Genomic DNA, 15973 nt, shown 5'->3' with positions numbered 1-15973 from the left:
TTCTCTCTTCAGTTCTTTCCCTCCCACGTATCTATTTGTTTCTTCCCAGCTCTTTGTTATTTTGGTGTGTTATTTTATTCACTTCTTGTGTGTTTAATTAAAATTATATTTATTGATATCTTAAAATTTTTTTAATTTATTTATTTTGAGAGAGAGCAAGCAGGGGAGGGGCAGAGAGAGAGAGAGAGAGAGAGAGAGAATCTCAAGCAAGTTCTGCACCATCAGTGCAGAGCCTGATGCGGAGCTTCAGCTCATGAACCATGAGATCATGACCTGAGCCTAAATCAAGAGTTGAATGTTTAATTAACTGAGCCATCCAGGTGCCCTTGTAGATATTTTTTTAATAAAAAACATTTTTCCCTATTAAATATAAGCTCCATGAGGGTCAGAGACTTCTATTGTATTTTTCACTACTATATCCCCTAAACCTAGCTGATAGTAGACTCTTGGGAAATACTGCTTAAATCAATGAAATAATTCTCTGATTTCATAATACTAAAGAAAGGAGTCTTCTAAAAAATCAAGCATTTTCCTAGCCATTATATAGCAACTTAGATTAGAAAAAAAGGGAACAATTGAGTAGGGCAGAATTGAAAAAAAGAAAGGAAGAACACATTTCATACTAACGACTCAGGAATACAAATGAAAGTAAAAGCACATTGAGAAGGAATGTACTTTCACATCCTGACAGTATTTTTCAATTTATGATCTATCATTTCTGGCACACAAATTAGAGGAAATAAGTGCAAGGGAGAGTGATGCGTACTAGGGGAAATGTAGGCAAAGGTGTTGGTGGATATTGCTTTATTTCTTATAAGAGAACATTTAAAATCTTTCTTCATTAAACTATGCAAATTTATCTATTAAGGTTGTGTAACTTAACAGGCATTAATATCAATGATAACTCTCAAGTGAATTTTTATTTAAGCTAACTAAAAAAAATCTACACTTAACAAAATCATGTTCTATAATTCCAGGAATTAAGGAGAAAATTACTTTTATTATACATATAAAAGGCTTAAATATATGTAAATATGCATAAATCTTAAACATAATTTTATAACCAATTATTTGGTAAGCTGATTCATATTACTGACTATATTATTATATTTAAGAATTTATGTTGATAAAATAGTTTTACTTTCACTGGAAGGATTTTAGGGGAAAACTTGAACACTTTTTCCCAAATATATATTTTATTATTCAAAATCAAGCATAGAGATGTTTGCTTCCCAACATTTGCTCAGGTTATTGTCTTTTTTTCTTTTTTTTTCTTAAATGTCCTACCCTTCTTGGCAAAACTATATAAATACCCCAAGATCCAATTCAATGGAGAATTAATAGAATCTCCTTCTCTATGGAGATTTTTTGATCCCCCTCCCAACATATATATAATGTCATGATCAGTTGTTCCCTCTCTAATATCCCCAAAGTCGTTTCCTATATCTCTATTGTAGCACTTATACTTCATTTTCATTCTCAAAGGATGTGTAATTTAATGTGAGATGACAAATTAACAACTTGTATTCCTCATGTTGTACTCTTCAGGATCTGTAACAGTCTAACAAATGGTAGATTTTCAAGATTCCTTCCTCCCTCCCTTGTTTTTCTCCTTCCTTCCTTCCTTCTTTCTTCCTTCCTTCCTTCCTTCCTTCCTTCCTTCCTTCCTTCCTTCCTTCCCTCCTTCCTACTTTTCTTCATATATTTATCCAACAAATACTTATTAAGTGCCTACTATTTACTAGTTACTATTTTTAGTGGTAAAAACATAGCTGTGATTAAGACAAACCTTCCTATATTCTAGTGAAGTAGAGAATATAAATGTCAAAAAATAATGTCAGCTAGTGATAAGTGCTGAGCATAGAAAATAAATAAATAAAATAGGCTAAAAGAGTAAAAAAAATGACTGGGACAGAGGTTCCCATTTTTAGGGTCAGGGAAGGCTCTTTGGGAAGTTGCTATTTGAGTTTAAACCTCAATGGCAAGAAGAAACCAATTATATCAACTTCCTGGAGAAGAATCTTTCAGCTAGTAAACCAATGAGTGACAAATGCTAAGGGGAGAACAAATTTCATTTGTTTTAGGGATAAAGGGAAAATTGAAGGGATTCTTTTGGTATCAGTCAATATGGATTTCTGAGCAAAAATTATTTCTAAGGATAAAGTCATTTTACAGTAACAAAGTGTCATTCATCAAGAGGACATAACAATCCTAAATGTGTAGAAACCTAATATAGAATGTTCAAAATAAGTGAAGTACAAAATAATAATAATAATAATAATAATAATAATACAGCTAAAATGAAAAATAGATAAATCTATAATTGTATTGGAAAACTCTAACTCTTCTTTCTCAATAATAGATGAACATGTAGACAGAAAACCAACAAGGTTGGAAAATACCTGAAAAACTACTAATTTTAACTACTTGACATTATCAAGTTGCTGTATTCAACAACAGCAGAATACACTTTTTTTTTTTCAAGTGTCAATGGGACATTTACCAAGGTAAACCACATTCTGGTCCATAAGACAAGTCTTAATAGACTCTAAAGGATCCAAGTCATATAAACTATGTTCCTCACCAGCACTGAATTAAATTCGAAATCAATAACAAATATATATGGAAAATCCTAAGTATTTGTAAATTAAACAAAAAATTACTAAATAAACCATAAACCAAAAAAGATATTACAAAAGAAATTAGAGAATGTTCTGAATTAAATGAAAAATTTAAAAAATATTATGAGATGCAGCTAAATTAGTGTTTAGGAGGGAACTTTATAGCTTTAAACTTTATATTAGATATGAAGGAAGCATGATTAAAATTAATGACCTTAGCTTCCTCCTAAAGAAACTGAAAAAATGAAAAAATTCAATCCAAATTAAACAGAAAGGAGGAAATAAAAAAAATAATAGCAGATATCAATGAAGTAAAATTGAAGAAACAGTAAAAAATTAATAAAAATTAATGAGACAAAGTGTAGTTCTTTGAAAAGATCAATAAATTGATATATCTCAGGCCAAAGTAATCAAGAAGAGAGAGAGAAGATAACAAAATACCAGTATCAGGAATCAGGGAATGAACATCATTTTAGATCTTACAGGCATTAAAAGGTGAGTAAGGGGAAATTTTTGCCAAGTTTATGACCATAGATTTGACAAATTATTTGAAATGGGAAATTTCCCTAAAATATAAAAGCTATCAAAACTGACTCAGATGTATTCTTCTTTGGTTTTGGCTTTATTTTCTCCTATTGTAGAAGAGCTTCCATTACAGGGTGATGATGCTGAGTATTTGTGTTTCTCTTTTCTTTCTTTCATGAAATGAAACACAGCTTTTTGTATGTCCATATGAAAAGAAAAGAAAAAAAAGAAAGAAATCCCAGAGAAATTTTCTGATTAACTTTTCTTAGATCAGGTACTCAACCTTTGGCAATTACAATGGCCATTCCTAGACCATATATTTACTCTTTTGACCAGTAGGTTAATACAGTGATCGGCAGACTCTCAGAGACACATGGAGTAGGGGAGGGTGTCCCTCCCAAAGGGACTGATATTATCAAAAGAAAGGGGAGAGGTATGTTTGGCTGGCAAAACCAACATATGTTCCAAGATCTATAATTAAGGAACTTCTGTGGGACCACAGAGATCAAGTCTGAACAATATCAGTTTGAAATTGAGTGGTTTGTTTGGAAGTCAGACAAAAAGCATCTTACTTCTCTAGTGAACAAAATTGAAAAAGGAAGCCTACTTCCTTTGTCCATTATTGAGGTGTATGAGGGTGAGCCATAATAAAATGTCTCTGTTTTATTTATTACAGTAATAATTTGGACTGCAAGCAAACACACAAACAAGCAAATATGGCCCTTGAAACTTACATGGCCCCTGAAATAGATAAATGGTTATAAAAACATAATGATTGTACTGTGTATACAAGTATATACAAGTAAAATAATGGTTATAATACTACTGCTCCTTCTCATTTCTGCCATCTACTAATGCTTTGACCTGTTGTCACTGATTTTTAGTCCTTGATTCACTGCTACTTTCTCTAAATGCTACTACTATTTTAATTCTTGGCTATTTTAATAAATGTGACAGTAATCCCTTCAGTACCTCACATTGTGGATATCTGAGTAGGATCTGATGGATGCTGACTACAGCATCCACTGAATGTATTTCCTCAGTGTCACTTTAAAATATTGTCCTGAAACCAGATAGGGAGTAAGCTTTTTTGTTACTGCCCATTCTGAAAATATCATTGCAGTATCCATGAGATGGCTTTTTGCCTTTCTCAGGTCTTAGAAGTTGTGCTTCTTTAAAGATGTTGAAAAGTTTCTAATATAATCTATAATCCATAACTCCTAATATAGGAAAAGAAACACATGCATTAATGTCGCATGAATAGGTTACAAGAAATTTTCATAGTTTCTTTTTTTACAAGTGGTGACACGGAAGCTCAGAGATATAGTAGGTGACTTTATCTAGATGGGCTCTTCTCAATCTCAGCACTATAAACATTTGGGGCCAGGTGATTTTTTGTTGTAGGGAGCTTTCCAGTACACTGTAGGATGTTTAGTAGATTCCCTGGCCTATACCCACTAATGGCACACCACTGTCCCACTTGTGACAAGCAAAAATGTGTTGGTCATTGCCAAATGTCTTCCAGGGGTCTAAATCGCCCCTCATTTGAGAACCACTGGTCTCGAAGCTGATACAGCAGTAACGAAAATGATCTTTAACTATTTATTAGTAGGGACTGAAATGTGTCTTATAAAAATTATTTCCTGAACATGAAATAAATTTGCGCTTGATCTTAGCCAAAAGGCCGAGAAGCGATAAACATGAAATAAATTTGATGTAAACATATGGACACAGAGACTACATATTTCTTAGCAACACTCCAGTGATATAAGCCTCTGAAAATAATGGCATGGTTCTGTAACCCAAAGGCCAATGCTCAATAACTCTGCCGAAGTCCTGGATCCAAATATGTGCGTATTTTCACTAAACAATAGAATGGCATCTTTAAACAAATTATTTAAAGCTTTGTACACTCAGTCCAATGACAAGTTAGATTCTCCCCAAGAATTAAAAAATGCATTTCCTGTCTGCAGTGAAGTGCACAGTGAAAGTCATCAGAGAAAATGCGAGGACTGGACCATTTAGCCCAGCCCAAATAAACAGTTTTATTTCCTCTCCTTTTCTGAAACAAATACAACTCAACCAAAAGTTTATCTTTCCTTTATTTGGAATTCTATTGTGGCACTCACATCACACAGAAAAAGTGAAATGTTAGTGAACAAGCATGCCTCAGTAGAGGAACATAAGGCATTTATTACAAACGAATTCCAAATAATTAGTGGAGGAGATCATGAAATGTGCAGAGGGGAAAAAGGGGGCTGAATTTCAAACAGGAGGGGGTCTGAGCCATTAATGGGTAATCTGCACGACTTTTGTTGATCCCCTGGGGCTCCTGTTACAGGTGGTTCATATTTCTAAGCAGTGAAGTATGTGAGATGAATGGAAAATTTCTCCTTAACATTTTCCACTTCCCAACCTTAGCATGAAAAGCCCTATACCAGATCAGGCAGCTGGTTTATTATAACTTCTAATTCAGAAACATATCACCATTCAGTATTCTCACTCTTTGCTACTCACCAGAGATTTTCCTTTCTGCATTTTTCTGGTATAGAATTTCTTTTGGAGAAAGTTTGCAGTTAACTTTTAATATGGACTAGAAGTATTATTTAGTTTCGAAAAGACTGGAGCACTTGAGTCAATGTCCATATATTTATTAGGTCTGAGAAGGGGATTTCATATTTTAAAAAAATTACATATATTGTACATATGAAATGGCTCTAACCTCCAACAATAGTTGCAGAAAGACAAATTAGAAAAATATGGATTACTTTTCCTATAAATATCATATAAGTTTAAAAAGGAGGTAGACTGACAAATGTGCAAATACACGGAGAAAAAAACTAAAAACAAACCAAAACACAAGTGCTGTGTTGCCTGACCCTGAACTAAGGAAAGAAAATACTACACTGGCACTTTTATCTTTCATATTGAAATTATTCTTATATTTATTCCCGTGAGCCCCTGCCACAGTCTCTATTTCTAGTGAAGCTGGTCTTACTTCATTAAACTTCCAGCTCTCTTTCTCTCCCTGTGCCTTCTTCTTACTTCTCCTTCCTAAAGGCATTCCACTCACACTTTGCAACTTGTCCTATACAGCATTCTTGATGTTAATTAATCAAAAGCTATTTCTGTCAGTTTCTAACTATATTTAAATCTACAGACTTGCCCAGTTCTCTGGAGTTTTTAATGAGGTACAGCCCTGGCTCTAGGCTTGGAATCATCAGAGACCTCAAGGAGGTGAGATGCAAATAGGACTTTAAAGATATGTGGGATATTTTATAAGAAAGGAGAAGGAATTGATATGTCTGTTTCTTATGTTGTTTGTCCTCTCCTCCCCTCTTGTGTTGGTAACATCCATTTTGAAACTTTTAAGCTTTTCATTAAAAACCTGGAAAATGCAGTCAGGGCTTTCTTAGTGCTGTTAATACGTGATTGCTGTAGCAATTTGTTTGTGAACTATTATCCCCTCCTCCAATCCCCTTTCCTTCTAATGATTCATACTCCATTGCTACCAAAAGTCTTTTGCTGATACTCAGATTCTGTTACATCACTTGTCTACCTTGAAGATTTTATTGGTTCTTGTTCGTCTATAGTATAAAGTCCAAACTCCTTATCATAGGATGTAATTAAGGTTGTTCATGATTTGACCCCACTCTCTCTACAGCCACATTTTCTGCAACTTCTCAGCTCTTTCTCTGCACTCAAGGACCCAAATACTTGGCAGTTCCTCAAATACATCCAGACACAACATGCCTCAGATGTATTGCAGGTTCAGTTCCAGACCACTGCAATAAAGCAAATATCACACTAAAGCTAGTCAAATGAATTTTTTGGTTTCTCAGTGTACATAAAAGTTTCTATACTGTAGTCTATTAAGTTTGCAATAGCATTATGTCTAAAAAGATAGTGTATGTACCTTGATTTAAAAAATTACTTTGTTGCTAAAAAATTCTAACCATCATCTGAGCTTTTAGGGAGTTGCAATCACTGGTCGCAGATCACCATAACAAATATAATAACAATGAAAAAATTTGAAATATTGCGAGAATTACCAAAATGTGACACAGAGACATAATGTGAGCAATGGTGTTGGAAAAATGGTACCAATGGATTTGCTCCATGCAGGGCCACCACAAACCTTGAATTCATAAAAAACACAATAATATCCGCAAAGCAAAATTAAGCGAAGCACAACAACAGAATGAGGTATGTCTGTATTTCCTATATCTTTATAATAGTAGCTAATGCTGTTCTAGGTACTGTATGTAGATTAAGTCATCCCCGGATCCACATAAGAATGAAAACATATGGTATCTGTCTTTCTCTGTATGACTTATTTCACTTAGCATAACACTCTCCAGTTCCGTCCACGTTGCTACAAAAGGCCATATTTCATTCTTTCTCATTGAAGACCATGGGGGAGGGAAAGGAAAAAAAAAGTTAGAGAGGGAGGGAGCCAAAACATAAGAGACTCTTAAAAACAGAACAAACTGAGGGTTGATGGGGGGTTGGGGGGTGGGTGGGTGATGGGCATTGAAGAGGGCACCTGTTGGGATGAGCACTGGGTGTTGTATGGAAACCAGTTTGACAATAAATTTCATATAAAAAAAAAGATAGCTATTATGAGAGTTCCTAAAAAGTTACCAATCTTAAATTGATTCAATCTTCAGTATTTTCATATTAAAAAAAAAAAGTCATCCCCATATGAGAGAACTGAGGAACAGAGTATTGAGTAACTCATAGAAGGTATGTGTTGATACTCAGTATGTGTCAAGGCAGAGTCAGGATTTGAACCCAGGCAGTCTAGTTCCAGAGTTAGTGATTTTCCTCGTCTTTCCATCTATGTTTTCCTGACACAGTTCAATTCATTTCTCAAGGTCTAGCTTTAGTTTCATTGTTTTCTTAGTTCTACTCTGATCCCCCTACCCCAGACTGGGTTAATTATTATCCTTTGGGCCACTACTGTTCTTTAAGTATTCTTCAAAAATATAATTATAAGACTATAATGTATATACTTCAATTAATTATTTACATGATTCATCTTAATTTATATCAGATTCCAAATCTTATGTGTTTTTTTAACTCAGTGTGCAGCACTGTTTTACTTGATGAATAAATGAATGAGTAAATGAAAAATATTTTAAAGTTTATTTATATAAGCTATCTCTGCCCCCAACATGGGGTTCAAACTCATGACCCTAAGATCAAGAGCTATATACTCTACTGACTGAGACAGCCAGGTGCCCTGAATATCTTTTAATTTAGTTAATGGTAGGCACATTGCCCTTTGTTTAATTCAGTGCCATTTTACACCTTCTAGAATACCTGGGTGGTGGAATGATGGGTGATTTTAATTATTATTATTATCGTTGTTGTTGCTTATCTGCAAGTAATCACACCTTTTCTAAATAAAAATAAAACATGGATTACTTAGATCAATTTTAAAAATTGGGGAATCTAAGATAGTGATAATAAAACCTTGTGCATATAAAACAATATCTCAAATTTAAAAAGATGTTCTATTTCCTTTTTTTTATTTTTTAAAAAAATTTTAATGTGTATTTATTTTTTGAGAAAGAGAGAGAGAGAGAGAGAGAACAAGAAGGGGAGGGGCAGAGGAAGAGGGAGACACAGAAACTGATGCTCCAGGCTCCCAGCTATCAGCACAGAGCCTGATGCGGGACTCAAACCCACAAACTGTGAGATCATGACCTGAGTCGAAGTCAGACACTTAACCGATTGAGCCACCCAAGCACCCCTCCTTTTTCTTTCCTGAATGATATACCTCAATCAAGGTGTATAAGATACTTAAATTAAGTGCACAGTAAAAATACCAAAATATTTCACTCTATTTTTAAAATACGTTGAATATTATGTTATGAAAGAGTTATACCTTTATCTTCTACATTAGGCCATCCATCTAGTCAAGAGTGGACTAGGAGTTCAGCTGAATTTCCCAGGTAATGGCAAGTTGGTGGACTTGACTGAGAAAGGTACTGGCTTTGAATTATGATGCAGTTTCAACAATGGTTCCCTGTTTCATCTTGCCCACTACGGGTGATTGTAGGATAAATAGTTTCTGGCTTAAAATGTATACAGCTTCATAGATCAAAGGCAACCCCTTTGAACTGCATCCAGAAACACCCTGGTAGCCAGTGCAAGCCACAGTGCACAGACGTTAATATGATCCATCTGGCAGAGACCCTTAAGCAGGGAAGCTGCTGCTGCATTTTGTAGTAGCTAAAATGATCCAGCGGCTTTCACAATAGCCCCTGCTCTATCACACTCTTACAATATGCTGGAAATCACAAAAATTATGGGTGAGACATTCTGAATAAAAAGGGAAATTGTAATGTCTGTGTAAATTGGTGAAAAAAGTTATTCTGGGTTTTTGTTGTATTGATTTGCAGGTATCACAGGATTTAACATTAAGCAGTGTGATGCATGCTAGACGTGTTAATGCACCAAAGAATGGCTTACAGTCTAAGAAAGAAACTGCATTTCTTTCTTGAGATTCATTTTTGGCATTTGGTATTAAAGGCAAAAAATATGTACCAAAGGTAGTTGATATCCACCACAGAAATTTAATTGCACAGTTTAAGTATTATGGCATTTCTAAGCTAATACAAAATAAATTATTACTCTTTTAGTAGATACCACCAGCACACAACGTGGGTGTTCAGAAATCAATTAAAAATAAAATGTGTCCTATTTTAGGGGGATTCCAGCTCCTCACTACAAAATACACACACACACACACACACACACGCACACATACACACACGCACACACGTGTATGCACTGTTTTCCTCAAAACCAGTTCCTCACTGCAAAATACACACACACACACACACACACACACACGCATACACACACACACGCACACACGTGTATGCACTGTTTTCCTCAAAACCAGTTCCTCACTACAAAATACACACACACACACACACACACACATACATATGCGCACACGTGTATACACATTTTGGATTGTATAATATATTGTTTTCCTCAAAACCGAAGTGTCAAGCTTTTCTAAGTTAAAGCAGGATATTTCTAAATGGGAAAGGCAATATGTAAGCAAATACTTTAACAATACATTATTTATTTTTTGTAGAATTTTCTCAGGTAACATTTTCCCAACTTCTTTCCCCTTCTTTTTACCATGCTGCTAAAAAGGATTAGTAAATTTATCTGGTGGAGAAGAATTTTATACTGAACTATGAATTTTTAAATAAGTGGATATACAAGTCGATGCTCAAAATCAGAGAAGCAAGAAAAACAAAACAAAAAAATATTAATGTATTTTTACTAGTTTGCAAAAAGCAGAAAAGAAAATAATGTCTTTAAAGATGTTGTGTGTTTTCTAACTTATCATATTTTAAAATAACCATTAAAGAAGAATGAAGAATTTTAGCACAAAGGCAGTTCTCAGTTGAGGGAGTGGGTGGAACCCATCAGAACTGTCAAACTGCCTCAGAATTTTCCCCAACTGTCCATGCCTTCACTTTGCTCACCGCCCATTCCTTATTACCTGAAATGATGTGGACAACAGAGGTGTTCTGGAAACTAGACAAAGGAAAGGGGATTCATCATCCAAGAGCAAGAAGAGGAGAGTTGAAGAGTTTCTCACATTGGGTGTGCCCTGGGCACTGAGTACTATACTAGTATCTTCTCTGGTTTTCATCCCAATGCTTCTTTATGTTGTATCTTTTTCTTTACCCCAACTCAAACTTCAGGCCTAGGGTAGAATGAGAGAAACTCTTAAGACGTTAACACTGATGCAGCTAAGTTTCCTAGAAGGAAATTGTTCAGTTAAGATCATGTTTACTGGAACAGGAACCTTTCTCTTTTTCTGTTGCTTCTGTCTAGAATGTTATTCCCTTTCTTTCTTCTAGTAAATTTCTGTTTATTCTTTAAAGGCTCACCTAAATGCACCCCCTTACTGAAACCTTCCCTTATTTTTTAAAGCCTAACCATTCCTCCATTGAGTTTGTATTCACAATGTGGAAACTTAACATTCTGATACAGCCGTATAGATGTATACCTGTTCTCCTAAAGTGTGAGTACCTTGAAAGGAGGGTTTCTTCTTATTTGTGTGTCTTCAGTACCTGTCTGGGTCAGAGTAGAAACTCATTTGATAACTTGTTGTATTTACCTGTATGGAACAAATGTGCTGACCTTCCCTGCTCATTTGTGTTTATATACAAATTCTCATGGATATTTTACTGTTGTTCACAGTTGAGTAATCTGGAGGAAGAATGAACAAATGCATCATTAACAGTATGGTTCCACTGTGGCGTTCAGTCGATAAACTTGATCTTAGCACTAAGGTCACACTTGTGCCATTTTTTTAACCACATTCATTTCATACATACATATATGGTTCATATGGAGTGTACTTGGCATTGCTGTAAATATTAAGAACATTTCTGATAAGAAGGTTCCAAGGCAGTACCTTAACATTATAGCACAAGTATGATCGAATGACATTCATCCCAGTAAAACTCAGAAACTATTTAATAGAATTTTGCTTTTCAGCCAGCCCTTCATCCAAGAACTCTAGCAACTTTGGCCAAAGTATCAGATACCTCCTCAGCTCTACCTTTGGTTCTCTTGGTCTCACTGTTTTTGGGGTCCTAGGCTACCTGTTTCTCCTCAGCTGATATTATGGTGACTAGTTCTGTGAGGGCTCCAGTCAACTTGCTTTTTATCTGTGGCTGTCAGGTATGAGGTGCTGTAGACATACTCAGAGCCTGGGCACATGCAGCTTAGAAGTGCGGGGAAATTAATGGCATTGGGGCTATTCACCTTTGGCCAATGAGAGACAAGAAATATTGAAAAAAGTCCTGTGAGGTGCTAGTTCATATGCAGACAAGTCTCTCCAAAGACAGTTCTATAAGGTCAAACAGTAGTGTTAGCACATAATATTTTGTAACTGGCTATTTTTTTCTCTTAGGGAATCCAGGATAAGATACTCAATGAATGTTTCTTAAACATTTATTAGGAACTAGGTAGTATTATAAGTGTTTTAAAGGGTGTAACATGAATAAGGCACATTCCTCTTAAGGACCAGGTAATCAATTGGGTAGGAAAGTAGCATAGCTTGACATAGGTACATTCAAAATCATAATAGAAGGCAGTTATAATAGCCTATAGGGTTCCAAGGAGGAAGAAGATTATCAAGGGATTCAACCAGCTACTCCCATATATGGATCCTAATATGGGAGTCCTACACTTTCATTTCTTTTTTTCCTCTCCTTGGAGCTGTGTATTGCAAGCCAGCTATCTGAAGGTAAAAGGACTTTTTCTTTTCCAAATAACAAAGAAGTTTCCAGAGAGATAGGAAGCCATATTGTCATCTGGAGGAAAACAAAACAAAACAAACAGTAAAGTAACAAACACAAATATTGCATATTCTTCATAGATAAGGAGCTGTATGAGCACAGAAGGCGAGTAAAAGAAGATAAGACTTGCTCCTACCCTTGGTTTACTTACAGCCCAACACTCTTACATAGGAATTCATTCGGTAATAGTGTTGTTTTGCTGCAGACTACTTTCCCACCAGGAGTCTGAAGTGTTCTTTTTGAGAAATGTGTTTTATGACATGCTTTCTCCTCCCTTTGTCACTGAAAATGACAATGCAGACAAGTTTTTTTCCCCCAGAAAAGCTCTGCGTTAGGTTAATACCACCTTCTCTAAACAGTAAAATGATCATACAGGCTTAGAGATTGAGGAGAAGATTGTAGGGAGGGGGCGATATTATGATTTTAGTCACCCTATCCTGGATTCCACATGAGTGAACTTTAAAGGGAACAGTGAAATCAGAAAGAATTTAAAGCTAAGGCTTTTATTTATAAAATGTGAAAGAGACAAAATGTTCTGTTTAGACCAATGGCTCTTGCTGATAGGTAATCAAAATATCCAATCTAAAACATGAAAAAAACCACCCTCTGGTTCATTGCAGCTGTCTTAATGTAGTAGTTCTCCACCCCTCTGTTCCCTGCCTGGCTGCCAATGTACTCCACTGACTGTGGCACCCCTGGGATCGGAGGGGGTCAAGGATACAGGTGGAAGAGAGAACTCATCTTTCTGGACCATCATATGATTAATTATATGAAATGTTGCTATGGCAGCTCATAACACATCTATTTTGGGGGTTAGACTTGTTCTTAAATATTTAAACATTTTTATTTAGAGCACTGGGAGTTTTATGAATGGGAATGATTAACCACATCTAAGTCCCTGTGTCTGTACCTAGAGGAACCAGAACCAGCTTTTCTGACTGTCACTGATAAAACACTCGTTCTGTGTCTCTTCAGTGGGAACTTGCAAACACTCTGACCCAGGTGGGACACATTGCTCAGAAAGACTTCCCATACCTGGTCCTGCCTGAAGGAGGAATTCACATGACAATGAGTTGGGTGAATGAGAGGATCCATCACCTCCATAATATCCTTGTAGCACTGTACCCTAAGGAATTTTTTCTTAACTAGCAGCTAAGGTGTTCAATTTCGACTTGGTCTAGAAAAAGAGGATGATGAAGGTGAGGAGGAGAGGAGAAAGAGGAAGTGGGGAGAGAGGGAAGCAGGAAAAGGAGGATGATTCTAGAAATCAATGCTATGCAAAGGCCAGCTCAGTACTTCTCAGGGTGACTTTCCCGTCTTCTGTATTCTGGTGACTGTCGAGATAAGCATCTTAGAATTATGCTCTGTTAGAAGTCAAGCAAAGACCCAACCTTGGAGCCTGAAGTGCCTCCAAAATCCTCTGCCATTACCCCCTCATTAGTTGTATAAGGAAAGTCCATTCATTTTCCTGAACCTCAGTTTTCTCAACCCACAAAGTGGGATAACTACAGAATTATTGAGAGGATCAAATGCTATATTACTTATAAAAATGATTCACAATCCAAAAAGCATTGACTGCATGTAATTATAATAATAACATATTGGGAAGGATTCACATTGATGACTTTCATGCATTTGGTAAAAGCACTTTGAGGATATATTTCAACTTCCTAGAAAAATGCAATGACATGACATTGTCTTCCTGTGGTGTGTGACCTAAGAGACTTGGAGGCATTGCTCAAAATAAAGAATAATTCTTGCCACGAGATTGGGCCTCCAGGGTAGAAATCTAAAGGTACTTCCAAATGGAAGCTGATAGGTACTGGAAAGAGGAAATTAATCCCATTTTAGATTTATAGCCCCATAATAACAATATTATGACTGAAGTACCAAAGTTTTGAAGGTGAAATGTTTTTGCTCTTGAAATGCTTAATGATCTTTCCTGAATACAATGAAAAGGGGAGCAGCTTAGAGAAAAATAACAAAATGTCCAAAAAGGGATGTGTTAAATATTTCTTGCAGGTGCAATGTTCATGATGTTTCCTGTCATTCATTCAAATATTTCTTATGGAGAAATAATCAAAGAATAAGAGATGACAGTGAAGAATAGTAAATGACAATGGGATTCCCAGTCACAGCTTCTTTACTTTACCCTGGATCGGGAAGAAGTTGAATCTTTATTAAAGTTTACAGAGAAAGAAAATAGTATGGGAAATTTTTAAAAGGTATAACTGACACTTCTTTCTTTTAAGACTTCTTGAACAAGCCCAAGACTCAGAGATATTCATGCAGTCCCAAAGTGTTACATGATTTTTTTTTATTCAAATAGTTTTAAAGTGTTATGAATATTCTCATTTCCTATTGATTATACTTTTCTGAAGAGGTCTTGAGAGCATCAGCTAACCTCTTTTCTTGAGAGTTTTCTCTTACCCTCAAAAAATTCAGCCTGACCCACTGAAAGCCACAGCAGTCACCCCCTCTATGGTCAGGAGATCAGGGAGCAGCAGGAATATGGAAGCTGTCTTCTGTCAGTGTGGACTCAGAATACGGCAAGCTAGTCTTACGTGTCTTTGTATCTTCCCTCAAGTCTTTTCGGAAGCAGCTTTGGTTGATAGTCAATTCAGATATCCAAACTAAAGTATGAAAAAGTCACCCACCTGGTTAATTGCGGCTGTCTTGATGTAGCTAGCATCACCACCCCTCTGTTCCCTACCTTTCTGCCAACACACCCCATTGGCTATTGCACCCTGGGATCTTAAGGATGCAGTTGGAAGAGAGAACTCATCTTTTGGGCCCATCTTATCCCACACCTCCCAGATCTAGTAGCCATATCACTCTGGCTGCCCATTCCCTCCTGCCCATCCTGTCTTTATCTACCCTGGACTCTGGACTTACATTGTCCCCCCATCAGCTGTGACCTGGACTGCCTCCCACCCACTCCTGTATTCTCCCCTGTTCAGTAAACTGAAAAGTCAATCATTGCTTTTCAGCAATTTTTGAAAAAAAATTATTGAAAAATTACTGGATAATTTTTTGCACTTGGACAAAGGAAATGTTAAGAGAAAGCTCCTTACTATGTAGGAATAAATCTTGCTTAGAAGAATTGCAGGAAGTTTGAGAGTTAGGAGAGATACTGAGTCCTTGAAGTGACACTTTTGGGTGACCATGGAGGCAGGAAGGGCTACCGGAGCCGGGAATTGGAGATAGATTGTGCATGTTCTGGCCTGTGCCACTTCGTCCAGTTTTAAAGGAGAGCTCTCCCTGGTGTGGGAAGGACTAAAAATGAGGAAGGAAAAAATATCAAATTTAACTTCCTATTTGTAGTCCCAGATCATATATGATGTGAACAGTGGTGGCTGATACACAGACCTCCTACACAGAAGTCTCAGGCTCAGAAAACAACCCTCCGGTGGATGGGCTGTAGTGGCCATTCTCAAAGATGGTCCCAGACCAGCAACATCAGCATCATCTGCAAAGCTG

The 15973-nt window shown here is 36.3% G+C and overlaps 1 long non-coding RNA gene across 1 annotated transcript in view; it reads right to left on the bottom strand.

Moving 5' to 3' along the window:
• The window catches only part of LOC109499877, a 34285-nt gene extending 19654 nt beyond the window's left edge, over nt 1-14631 (bottom strand). The window contains exon 1 of the long non-coding RNA XR_006598247.1: nt 10681-14631. This is a non-coding gene — a long non-coding RNA (uncharacterized LOC109499877). The remainder of the gene's footprint in view (nt 1-10680) is intronic.
• Nucleotides 14632-15973: the final 1342 nt, after the last annotated feature.

This window comes from Felis catus, chromosome B2 (genome assembly GCF_018350175.1).
Source record: "Felis catus isolate Fca126 chromosome B2, F.catus_Fca126_mat1.0, whole genome shotgun sequence".
NCBI lineage: Eukaryota > Metazoa > Chordata > Mammalia > Carnivora > Felidae > Felis > Felis catus.
This window is presented reverse-complemented; position numbering and strand designations above follow the sequence as displayed.